Here is a 12438-nt window from a genome sequence, read left to right as displayed (position 1 = left end):
CATTAAACTCACTTTGCCATAGACAAAAGTAACCCAACAATGCTGAGGTTGGCATAAAAAAGACATAATTTTGTATCTCGTGAATGGAATTAAAAACAAATGATGAATTTGCCTTGTTTTCAATTATGGAACATTTAAATTGCTTTAGAGCAAAATCGTTACATATAAGGGTTTTTTATTTTCAGCTACTTAAAAACATATGGAATTGATTATGCTCTAAATCAATCTTAATGTTCCATAATTGAAAACAATTCAAATGGTAGCTAAAGATGTTCAATTTTAAATACAAATTTGAGGGTCAAGCTTGAACCTTATGCATTTTCTTCACATGTCTATATACAATACAATAGTTTGTGACTGAACCCTTAAACTTAGTTAAGATAAACTGGTAAATTAATTGAAGAGCAAAAACCTCAGTTTGCATAGGGTTTAACCTTATTTGTTAAAACTTGATTCCATCTAAAGTATTAGGCAATGGCACAGTGACCCCTTTTGCGATGGGAAAAGGACTTACCTATTGAGACGTACTGGTTGTGTTGTAGTTGGGGAACACCGTTCTCTGGGCCTGAACTTGTGAGTATAAGCCCTCTGTGAACAGATAAAAGGACCTTAGCACATCCTAGAAATGTGTCCCTGTAAACCAAATAATTCAATGCATTCTGGAATGTCATCAATTACATTGGATGTAAATCAAGTTTGTTTGAGTAAAAAAAGAAATACATTATATTTGAAAACTCTTGATACAAATGAGATATACACTAAACACTTCATACAAACATAGACTACTATATACTGTACACTAGAAGCAAACATTTTTCATCCATCTGAAACCAATATTTATTAAGTGCACTTCAACAGCAAGACAAATCGGTATGCACCCCCCTTTGCCATTTCAAGGCAATTATGAATATTAACGATAACATAATGATTTTATTAAGTTAAAATTAGCAGCCATGATAGAGATTTATTAATATATGAAAAGCACAAACTATTTTAATTGAAATTTGAAGTAGACAAGAGATGTGTTCGTCAGAAACACAATGCTCCTTATTGTGCGGCTTTGAAATACAATTTCAATATATCATTTGGCAGGTTTAGAAATTATCTCCCTTTTAAAGCTTATTTCTTCCCTCGGATTGTATTTTTTGACTTTTGACCTTGAAGGATGACCTTGCCCTTTCATCACTCAAAATGTGCAGCTTCATGAGATACAGATGCATGTCAAATATCAAGTTGCTAGCTTCAATATTACAAAATTTATGGCCAATGTTAAAGTTTTCGGACGGACGGACAGACTGACTGACGGACAGTTCAACTGCTATATGCCACCCTACCGGGGGCATAAAAACTGAACATTATACATGGTAAATGACAGTACCAATGTACCTTATGGATGAGGTAAACTTGGCGCCACATCAGGAGAGTTTGGAGCCCAAGAATTAGACTGGCTTCACCATGCAGCTAGGACATGTTGAGCATTTGCCCCAAGGTCCTGGGCCAGGAAGTGTTGCTGGGCATCTGGGCCCAGCTGACCAGAGATCCTGTTTTTCAGCAGGGTACCGATCCATGATTGCTAGGAACTAGCTCTTAAAACAAAAATCGGCAATTTAAATAAATATTGAAAATAAATGAAGATAATAATTTTATAATGTGCTGAAGGCATTAAATAATTGTTTTACTTAAATTTAATAGAATTTAATAATTAAAGTGGATTTTTTTATTGCAAGGAGAAACTGTTGTTCAAGGGCTAAATTTCAGCAGTAAAATAGACACAACTATGCCCTGACCTTTGATTAAAACTGATATCAGATTAACTTTTATTTGCTTTTTATTTACCAAGTTTGATAAATTTAAAATCAGAGAATTCACATTTTATGCTAGGAACTTTTCCTCAATCAGGCAGAAAAAGGACTGACGTTAAGTGAACTATATGAGCCTCATTCTCAGATAAATGTATGCTCAGTCTGCACAGGCTAATCTGGGATGACACTTTAATAGGACTTAATGTAGGTGCAGTCTGCACAGGCTAATCTGGGATGACACTTTAATAGGACTTAATGTAGGTGCAGTCTGCACAGGCTAATCAGGGATGACACTTTAATAGGGCTTAATGTATGAACAGTCTGCACAGGCTAATCTGGGATGACACTTTAATAGGGCTTAATGTATGAACAGTCTGCACAGGCTAATCTGGGATGACACTTTAATAGGACTTTATGTATGTGCAGTCTGCACAGGCTAATCTGGAATGACAATTTAAGCCCAGAACACCGCTAAGATACTACTTATTGTTCTTGTTGCTGCTGCTGCTGCTGCTGTGACTGGGCCATAGACAGAGATGGTGTGAGTCCCGACGCCGAAGTCGCCACCCCAAACCTGAGAATTGCTGACAACAACTGTTGTTGAATGGCGTCAATCGCATACTGCTCTCCAGGCCTAAGGTTCACATTATTCGAGAACAACATATCGAGGTCAGTCACATTAACCAACGTGTCACGCAACGCCTGCTCTACCTGTTGGATCAGTTGGTTTCAGTTCTAGCGACTTGTCCGGCCTAATTTGTCGACGCCCATCATCCAATTGTTGCTAAGCGACATCGATGCCAAGACGGAAGTCGAACTCACAAAGGCTCTGCTGTTGGAAGTGTTGATGTAGCCAACATGGGAGGAGATATTGATAGGAGGCTTGGTAGTCTGACGCAAGATGTCTTCATGCTGAATTTCTTTTGCGAGTTGTAGTATTTGTGCAAGAAGGGGGTTGTCATCGACTTTCACTTCAATGACGTTTGTCATGTTTGCTAGTAAAGTTCACTGAAAAGGAAATGGAAAGTAAACTAAAACCGGATTGTTTAGTGACACATGAATAAGCCTTGCAACACCTTACTTTACAGACCTGTTTTTTAAATGCCAAACATTGTGCCTATAATTGATATTTAGAATATTGCAATAAATTTTTCACCAATTAGAACTCAGAATAACGTAGTATCAATGTTTTATGCGCACCAACTTGAAATTGGAATTTTTGGGTTTGTAGCGAGATGTAATATTTATTTTTTGTAAATCAAAAACAGGCATTACTTGAGCAATTAAGAATGTGAGACTGTACACCTTTAATTGTGTAACTATAGAACATCAAATTTGAAACTACATAATTTTAAATGTGATACTCAGCAACTTAAAATGTGAGACAACACAGCTTTAAATGTTACAATCTACATATTTAAGTGTGAGTCTGCACACCTTTAAATGTGACAGTTTATGACTTATACCTGAGACTTAACAACTTTAAATGTGAGACAATACAACTGTATGGCATTTAATAAGAAACAATACATGTGAGTTCAAAATAGTTATTAAACTTAGTGAAATAAGCAAACTAGAGCTTTGTCACAGACGTGACGAATCCCCCCACATGCCGCATTGACACATAATATTTTGCATGTCATCTTCACAAAAAACAGCGGACACCATGCTCAATTTTTAAAACACACTAAGTGACCCCTTGACCTAGTTTTTGACCAAGAAAGGCCCATGTTCTAACTTGGCCTTAAGATCATCTCCATAAAACTTCTGACCAAGTTTGGTGAAGATCGAATGTAAACTACTTGAATTAGAGAGCGGACACAATGCTGAATGTTAAAAAATGCACAAAGTGACCCTGTGACCTAGTTTTAGGCCCGGAATGGCCCATGTTCGAACTTGACCTAAGCATCATCTAGTTACAACTTCTGACCAAGTGTGGCGAAGATCTGATTTAAACTACTTGAAATAGAGAGCGGACACCATGTTCAATGTGTAAAACGTATTAAGTGACCCTGTGACCTAGCTTTTTATCTGGTATGGCCCATGTTCGAAATTGGCCTTCAGATCATCTAGATAAAACTTCTGACCAAGTTTGGTGAAGTACAGATGAAAACTACTTGAATAAGAGAGAGGACACCATGCTGAATGTTAAACAACGCACTAAGTGACCCCGTGACCTAGTTTTTGACCCGGCAAGGCCCATGTTTGAACTTTGCCATAAGATCATCTAGATACAACTTCTGACCATGTTTGGTGAAGATCGGATGAAAACTACTTGAATAAGAGAGCGGACATCATGCTGAATGCTTTAAAACGCACTATGTGACACCGTGACCTAGTTTTTGACCCGGCAAGGCCCATGTTCGAACTTGGCCTAGGCATCATGTAGATGCAAGTTCTGACCAAGTTTGGTGAAGATCGGATGAAAACTACTTGAATTAGAGAGCGGACACTTAATTCGGACCGACAGACAAGTTCACTTCTATAAACCCCCTAAACTTTGTTTGTGGGGGTATAATTAAGCAAGTTATTCTGATAAAAAACTTTAACATGTGCTATAACTAGGGGCTAGCTCTATGCAGAGTTTATTTTAACCATTTTTGGATTGGGACAATTCGTAAAAAATCATAGTGTTTTGAATTAAATTGGGAAAATGGTTGTAGTTTTTGCTAAACATAATTTAAAAAATTGAGAATAAGTGCTTTCAAGATAAATTGCACTAAGGTTCAACTTATAGAGCTGCATAAGGAAACAAACTCAATTTGTAACCTATTAAAACATTGTTTCGGGTCAAACCTTGAATTGAGAACTTTAGCCAGTAATTATGGAAAAAACTAACTGTTTAAGATTAGGTATGGGACTCAATTATGGCCCCAATTTCGACAAATGAATAACACTGTATGATCTCACCTGAAGCTCAAGAAGCTGAGCTGATATGCTGGCCTCGCTGATATTGCCAAAGGCTGAATTTGAGTTCTGATTAACTCAATGTTGCAACCTATCAAAACATTCTTTTTCTTCCGGGAAACCATGAATTGAGAACTTTAGCCAGTAATCATGGATATAGACTTTATGAGATAAGAATGGGGCTGAATTTCGGCCCCAATTTCAACAAAATAATTAACACTGTAAGGTCTCACCTGAAGCTCAAGAAGCTGAGATGACATGCTGGCCTTGCTGATATTGCTAAGAGACGAGTTTGAGTTTTGCTTCCTTCAGGTTGAGAGTCGAAGGGCGTATTGGACCACACAACAAAACTGCTGTTATTTTTCAAAGCCTTCTCTTGCATCAATTCAATGCGAGGCCTTTTGGGCTTGGAGTGCTATGTGCTCATAACAAAACCAGACGTGTTCACTTTAAGAACCTTGTTCACAATAGTGGGCGTAATTTGCGGCTGTGGCACACCCCATGGATGTATGGATCTCTTAGTGTTTACAACAAAGTCTTTACTGCCTTTTTGTGTCAGCATGGATGTAGGGTACTCAGGGTGTTCACAACCGAGTCATACAAGGATGTATTGTGCTCTGTGTTTACAACCAAGTCATTACTGCCTTTCTGTGTCAGCATGGATGTATTGTGCTCTGGGTGTTTACATCCAAGTCATTACTGCCTTTCTGTGTCAGCATGGATGTATTGTGCTCTTGGTGTTTACATCCAAGTCTTTACTGCCTTTCTGTGTCAGCATGGATGTATTGTGCTCTGTGTTTACAGCCAAGTCATAACTGCCTTTCTGTGTCAGCATGGATGTATCATGCTCTGGGTGTTTACATCCAAGTCATTACTGCCTTTCTGTGTCAGCATGGATGTATCGTGCTCTGAGTTCACATCAAAGTCACTACTGCCTTTCTGTGTCAACAAGGATGTATTGTGCTCTGTGTTCACAACCAAGTCATAACTGTCTTTCTGTGTCAGCATGGATGTATTGTGCTCTGGGTGTTTACATCCAAGTCTTTACTGCCTTTCTGTGTCAGCATGGATGTATCGTGCTCTGAGTTCACAGCAAGGTCATTACTGCCTTTCTGTGTCAACAAGGATGTATTGTGCTCTGTGTTCACAACCAAGTCATAACTGCCTTTCTGTGTCAGCATGGATGTATTGTGCTCTGTGTTTACAGCCAAGTCATTACTGCCTTTCTGTGTCAGCATGGATGTATTGTGCTCTGTGTTTACAGCCAAGTCATAACTGCATTTCTGTGTCAGCATGGGTGTATTGTGCTCTGTGTTAACAGCCAAGTCATTACTGCCTTTCTGTGTCAGCATGGATGTATTAAGCTCTGTGTTCACAGCCAAGTCATTACTGCCTTTGTGTGTCAGCCTGAGTGTAATGTGTTCTGTGTTCACAGCCAAGTCATTACTGCCTTTCTGTGTCAGCATGGGTGTATTGTGCTTAGTGTTTACAGCCAAGTCATTACTGCCTTTCTGTGTCAGCATGGATATATCTTGCTCCTGGTGTTCACAACCAAGTCATTACTGCCTTTCTGTGTCAGCATGGATGTATTGTGTTTTGGGTGTTCACAGCATAGTCATTATTGCCTTTCTGTGTCAGCATGGATATATCTTGCTCTGGGTGTTCACTGCATAGTCATTACTGCCTTTCTGTGTCAGCATGGATATATCTTGCTCTGGGTGTTCACAGCATAGTCATTACTGCCTTTCTGTTTCAGCATGGATGTATTGTGCTCTTTGTTCACAGCCAAGTCATTACTGCCATTCTGTGTCAGCATGGGTGTATTGTGTTCTGTGTTCACAGTCAAGTCATTACTGCCTTTCTGTGTCAGCATGGATGTATTGTGCTCTGGGTGTTCCCAACCAAGTCATTACTGCCTTTCTGTGTCAGCATGGATGTATTGTGCTCTGGGTGTTCACAACCAACTCCTTACTGCCTTTGTGTGTCAGCATGGATGTATTGTGCTCTGGGTGTTCACAACCAAGTTATTACCGCCTTTCTGTGTCAGAATGGATGTATCGCGCTCTGGGTGTTCACAATAAAGTCATTTTTGCCTTTTTTTGTCAGTAACATTGCTAAAAGTCTGTTCCATTATGATATTTTGGCCGCTGAGAGGACAATCTGGGGCAGTCCGTAACTGTTGTCCAAACTATCAACAGCAGACGTATACCACTAGGAGAGCTTACGCTTTTATTGTTCCTTGATTCTCTCCTGTTCAATTTCTGTTTGTCCCATAAAGATTGGAACAAGTGATTGAACTTTTTATTCTTCATGATATTTGTTGTGATGTCCAACAGCAACAACTGACTGTTAGCGTTACCATAACTACTGCTATAACTTTTCGTGTCTGTAACACTTGTCCCTTTCAGGCCCACGCGGAACTCTAGCTTAACAAAACTACCCAGGCTTTTGTTTGGAAAACGTAAAGTGGGCATTGCGTTTTGTCAGAACAGAATCATGCTCAGAATTTTCTGCAGAACAGAGTTGTTCAACGATGCTGACCTTTTGAGGCAGGAGGTCAAGGGGGAGGAGTTAGAAGTCAATGAAGGGGGAGGGTCATTCTGGACTGGGGCTTCTGCAGGCGGGACTGGTGTGGTTGCTGGGCCAACTCGATATCAATGCTGGTGCTCTGCTGAAAACAACAACAACACAGTGGGTGATAGGAACTTGTAACAAAGTACATTACAAGCTATAACAAACTATGCCTCTTGACTGGCTGTGAAGGTTTTCAAAAACATGAATTTCTATTCTGGCATTTTATTGGTTCCTTGTCCTTAATAGCATAAACATAAATACAATTAAGTCATTTTGTATTGAAACAAGAAAAGTGTTGGCTAATGCTATACTTATCTGTTTATATCTATAATCTTTACTCCATTTCTAGAAATGTATTTTCATAAGCCAATATGCGGATCACTAATGTTAGAAAGTGTCGTCCCAGATTAGCATGTGAAATTCACATAAGCTAATAATGGAAGGGTACTTTCTGACTAGTCTGGACTTTCATAAAGAAGATTATTTGTTCAACAAAAAATACCTTTAAGAGGAAAATGTTGTCCATTATTAGCCTGTGCAAACTACATAGGCTTATCTGTGACAACAATTTAAGCACATGCATAAGGCCCCATTTTTCCGGATATCAAGTATGATGAGTTATGGGTCAGGGGAGTGGATGGGTCGTCCTGGACTGGGGCTCCTGCAGGCCGGACTGGTGCTGTTGCTGGGCCAACTCGAAATCAATGGTGGTGCTGTCCTGAAAACAACAGCACAGTGGGTGATGTGAACTTGTAAAAAATGTTTATATTACAATCTTTACGAAACTATGCCTCTTGATTGGTTATGAAGGTGTTTAATAGGCAACATTTCTTTCTAATTAATGTCTAATCTGGCATTTCATTGGTTTATTGTCCTCAATAGCAGGAAAATTAATATAATCAAACCATTTCGTATTAAAACATTGTTGGCTAATAAAACACTGTATACCAACCTGTATATTCATAATGATGTAATTTCATTAGCCAATATGCGGCTCCTAAATATTACAAATAGTCGTCACAGATTAACATGTGAAGTCCACACAAGCTAATCAGGAAGGACAGTTTTTGACTAGACTGGATTTTCATAAAGAGGATATTTCTTTTCAAAAAAAATACCTTAACATATGAAATTGCTGTCCCAAATATGCCTGTGTGGATTGCACAAGCTAATCTAGGACAACGACAACAATTTAAGCACATGCATTAAGCCCCATTTTAAAGAAGTTTTTTTCCTGTATAAAAAAAAAAATAAAAATAGAAAATCATCTTCTTAACATTGTTTTTAAATTGTACTCATTATATGTATCACTTTATTTTTCCATATATTGTACTGCTCATATACATTGGATTTAAATTATGTTATAGGCCACTTGCCCTTAAAGACTACACGCTGACAACACTAGTTTGCCTGTTCTTTGGTGACGCCTTAAAATCCACATTTTCGCAGTAACCAATACGAAGAAATGATTTTTTTTCCAAGTAAATTGCTATCATAAACTTTGTTTGATATGTTGAGGAAAAAACACAAGTTTCTGAAAACATATTACCCAATTGCCCACATACACAAATCCGATCACAGGACCTGTTTTGTGTCATGTTTTGTATCATCCTTTGACCCATTCATTTTGTGAAAGAAAAATGATTCTCGAATTTTAATTATAGTGAATAAATGAGTAGCAAACTTCTTAAAATTGCGAAAATTCTAGTCACAAACTTCTTAAAATTGTGACCCACAAACTCTCAAATTTGAAACAAAACTGATTCCATAAAAAGGAAAAATAGCCCAGAATCAAGCCCCTTCCAGAAAAACTACAACTTCAAAAAAGGCACTGACTGATGAAACAGATGCAAAATATTGGTCAACAATTCAAGCTAGAGACTGGAATGCTACACCCCTGATCCTGGAAAATCATTTATTTTAGTTGGCATAACACTTGCAGGTTTTTCAAAAATATACTTTTTGTGGACATGTTAATTCGTGCATTTCTTACTTGTTGAAAAAAACAACACGAATTTGCTTGGATAATTTTTTTATGTGTTTGAGTAAATTTCGTGGATCAGTAAACCCAGGAAATCAACATTAATTAATGTACCACAAATTTCAACACATTTACAGTACTTAATCAACATGTTTTTAGAAATGTGTTTGACAAGATTTATTTTATTTATTTTTAATTTAAATTTATGATTGTTCATTAAGAACAATAAGTTTGATTTTTTTAGTCCGGTGTATTCCTTAGTTTAAATACAATGCAAACATTAATTGCTGAATAAAGTCGAAACCCAATGACTCTAACTTGGCTGGACTGACAACAAAAGTTTTAGCCATCCAGAATTTGATCCAATCGATCTGAATATACTTATGTTTACTAACATAAATCTGCAATAGATTTACATCTCCAGTTGAAGAGTATTCATACTGCCTAATCTCCGTACTACTTTCTTCTTTTGAATCAGTAAGAACAGAATTTATATACTTGACATTTTTAAGTAATCACTATTTTAAAACAGTAACACAAACAATCAAACAATGATCTTATGTAAGGAATAACGCTAAGAAACAAAGCAATATATAAGCATTATATGCACATCGCCCAAGTATTAAACAAAACATGTATTACTTTATTTGCTTGTGTTTTTATTTAAGAATGACATGACACATAGATACAAAATTGTCTATTCCTTCAAGTTGACATATTATAACTGTAACTCTAACTATTATAGTAGATCTTAATTTTTATAATCATAAACTGTGTATTTTGTAAACACTGTATGCTTGCTTTGTCCACTTGGGCTTTTGGCCTTACGGATGGATTATTTAATAAACCATATTGTGATGCAGCCGTTCCAGCCATAATATTATAGCATCTACAAAAACGCCAGATTGTCATCTTTTACTCAAATCAATTAACGATTGAGTCAATAACATGTTTGAAATTATAGGGAGCCTCTAATCAAGTGCTCATAATCAAGTAACAGCTTTATGCGACCCTAGGCGCTTTATAGCCAGGCAAACAAAACAATGTGAAAATTGTGATGGGGACTTAAAAAAATATGAGACATTAATCCGACCCCTGTAAATTTGAGCCATTTGACATAAATGTATATGAATATTAAGCAATACAAAAAAGATGCTTCGAGGATAGTCCGAGCAAACCGGAAAGTTGAGCCAAGCGAGTTTGAGCCAACAGGTTTTGACTGTATATTATAATTTTTTTAAATTACTATTCTGCTTATCTGTAAACAAGTCAAAGTTCATAGGTTCTCTTAATACATTTTTATTGTATTTATTATTGCATTTTATGTTCATTCTTTCTTTATTTAAATAAATTAAGTTTCCACAATTATATAAGAATTAGTTTTCTAGTTTGGATACTCGTTTACAGTAATTTATAAATATATTAGGACTTCACCACTGTGAGGAAAGTTTAAAAAAGCACAAGAGCCATTCAATTTTAAGCGCTCTGAATTCAATCACACATTGCTTACATTAGTATCTCTTAACAATTATTTTTAATTTGCATGAACAGGGGTGGCGAAATCTCAAAAAACTATACTTGTCCACGGACAACCATTTAGGAAATTTAACTTGTCCGTTGCTGAACTACACTTGTCCGTTAATGTTTATATAAATTATAAACGCATTTATTGATTAATGTAAAACAATGTGGAATATACCAAAATGAGTATGATTTGCTAGTTTTGTTTATAGCTGTATTTCAATAGTACATTCATTATAGCAGTATATTATAAACAATATAAAGACTTTCTAAAACTTTTAATCTTGCAAAGCTAGTGTTATTAAAACATGTGTTGAACATACGTACATCGTAATCTTAACAAATTAAACTAGTCCAATATGTTGACCTCATCAGACTGAGGCTCTGCGCCGCTACTGGTAGCAATTAAATTATCATCAACTGGTAACCATTGAAAATCTGTGAGCCAAGTTTCTTGAAAAGTTCTGGTGCGTTTACTTAGATCATATTTTTTATAATAATCTTTCTTAGTTTTTTTGGGAGGTGGACTGCTCAAAGCTTCGGGTTTCTGCTCTGTTGTTGAAGATTTAAACAAGAGCACCGCCTTGCGGGTGCAGACCGCTCATCTATTTTCTTTTTAAAGGTGAAGGGACTCTCATTTTCAATCACAAAGGAGGGAGGAGTGGAGTGAAGAGGGGTGTATAGTGTGGGGTTGTAGACATTTATTACATTATCTTCCAAAAAAGCGAAAAAAAAAAAAAAAAAAAAATTCGGGGGGGGGGGGGGGGGGGGGGGGGGGGGGGGGGGGGGGGGGGGGGAGGGGGGGGTTTGGGTGCGATGGTTGGACGGTATTTCAAACATAACAGTTTTTTTAAAAAAAATGGGAGGGGGGGGGGGGGGTATAGTGTGAGGGTGTGGTGGTAATTTGTGAGATGATCTTAAAAAAAAAAAAAAAAAAAAAATTGGGGGGGGGGGGGGTATAGTGTGAGGGTGTGGTGGTCATTTGTGAGATGATCTTAAAAAAAAAAAAAAAAAAAAAAAAAATAGGGGGGGGGGGAGGGGGGGAGGGGGGGGGGAGGGCACGGGGGATGGTTTGGGTGGAGTCTATTGTGGTATGTCAGGTAAGAGTAGTTTCATCAAAGTATCAATCAAATCTAATCATAAATAAAGAAGTTATGGCAATTTTAGCAAAATTTAATAATTTGACCTTGAGAGTCAAGGTCATTCAAAGGTCAAAGTAAAATTCAAGTTGCCAGGTACAGTAACCTCATGATAGCATGTAAGTATTTGAAGTTTGAAAGCAATAGCCTTGATACTTAAGAAGTAAAGTGGATCGAAACACAAAATTTAACCATTATATTAAAAGTTACTAAGTCAAAAAAGGGCCATAATTCCGTAACAATGACAACCAGAGTTATGCAACTTGTCCTTTTACTGTACCCTTATGATAGTTTGTGAGTGTTCCAAGTATGAAAGCAATATCTATGATACTTTAGGGGTAAAATGGACCAAAACATAAATCTTAACCAAATTTTCAATTTTCTAAGTATAAAGGGCCCATAATTCCGTCCAAATGCCAGTCAGAGTTACATAACTTTGCCTGCACGGTCCCCTTATGATAGTTCATAAATCTTGCAAGTATGAAAGCAATAGCTTTGATACTGTAGGAATAAG

At 37.1% G+C, this 12438-nt stretch overlaps 1 protein-coding gene across 1 annotated transcript in view; it reads right to left on the bottom strand.

Moving 5' to 3' along the window:
* The window catches only part of LOC127875434 (uncharacterized), a 666243-nt gene that overhangs the window by 137546 nt on the left and 516259 nt on the right, over positions 1-12438 (bottom strand). Inside the window, exons 13-14 of the mRNA XM_052420497.1 lie at positions 7786-8001; positions 4943-7380 (exon numbers count right to left, since the gene is read on the bottom strand). The gene's annotated coding sequence lies outside the window, so the exon portion shown is untranslated. The remainder of the gene's footprint in view (positions 1-4942; positions 7381-7785; positions 8002-12438) is intronic.

Source organism: Dreissena polymorpha, chromosome 1 (assembly GCF_020536995.1).
Source record: "Dreissena polymorpha isolate Duluth1 chromosome 1, UMN_Dpol_1.0, whole genome shotgun sequence".
Taxonomy (NCBI): domain Eukaryota; kingdom Metazoa; phylum Mollusca; class Bivalvia; order Myida; family Dreissenidae; genus Dreissena; species Dreissena polymorpha.
Note: the sequence above shows the minus strand (reverse complement) of the source record. Positions and strands in the feature narration are given on the sequence as shown.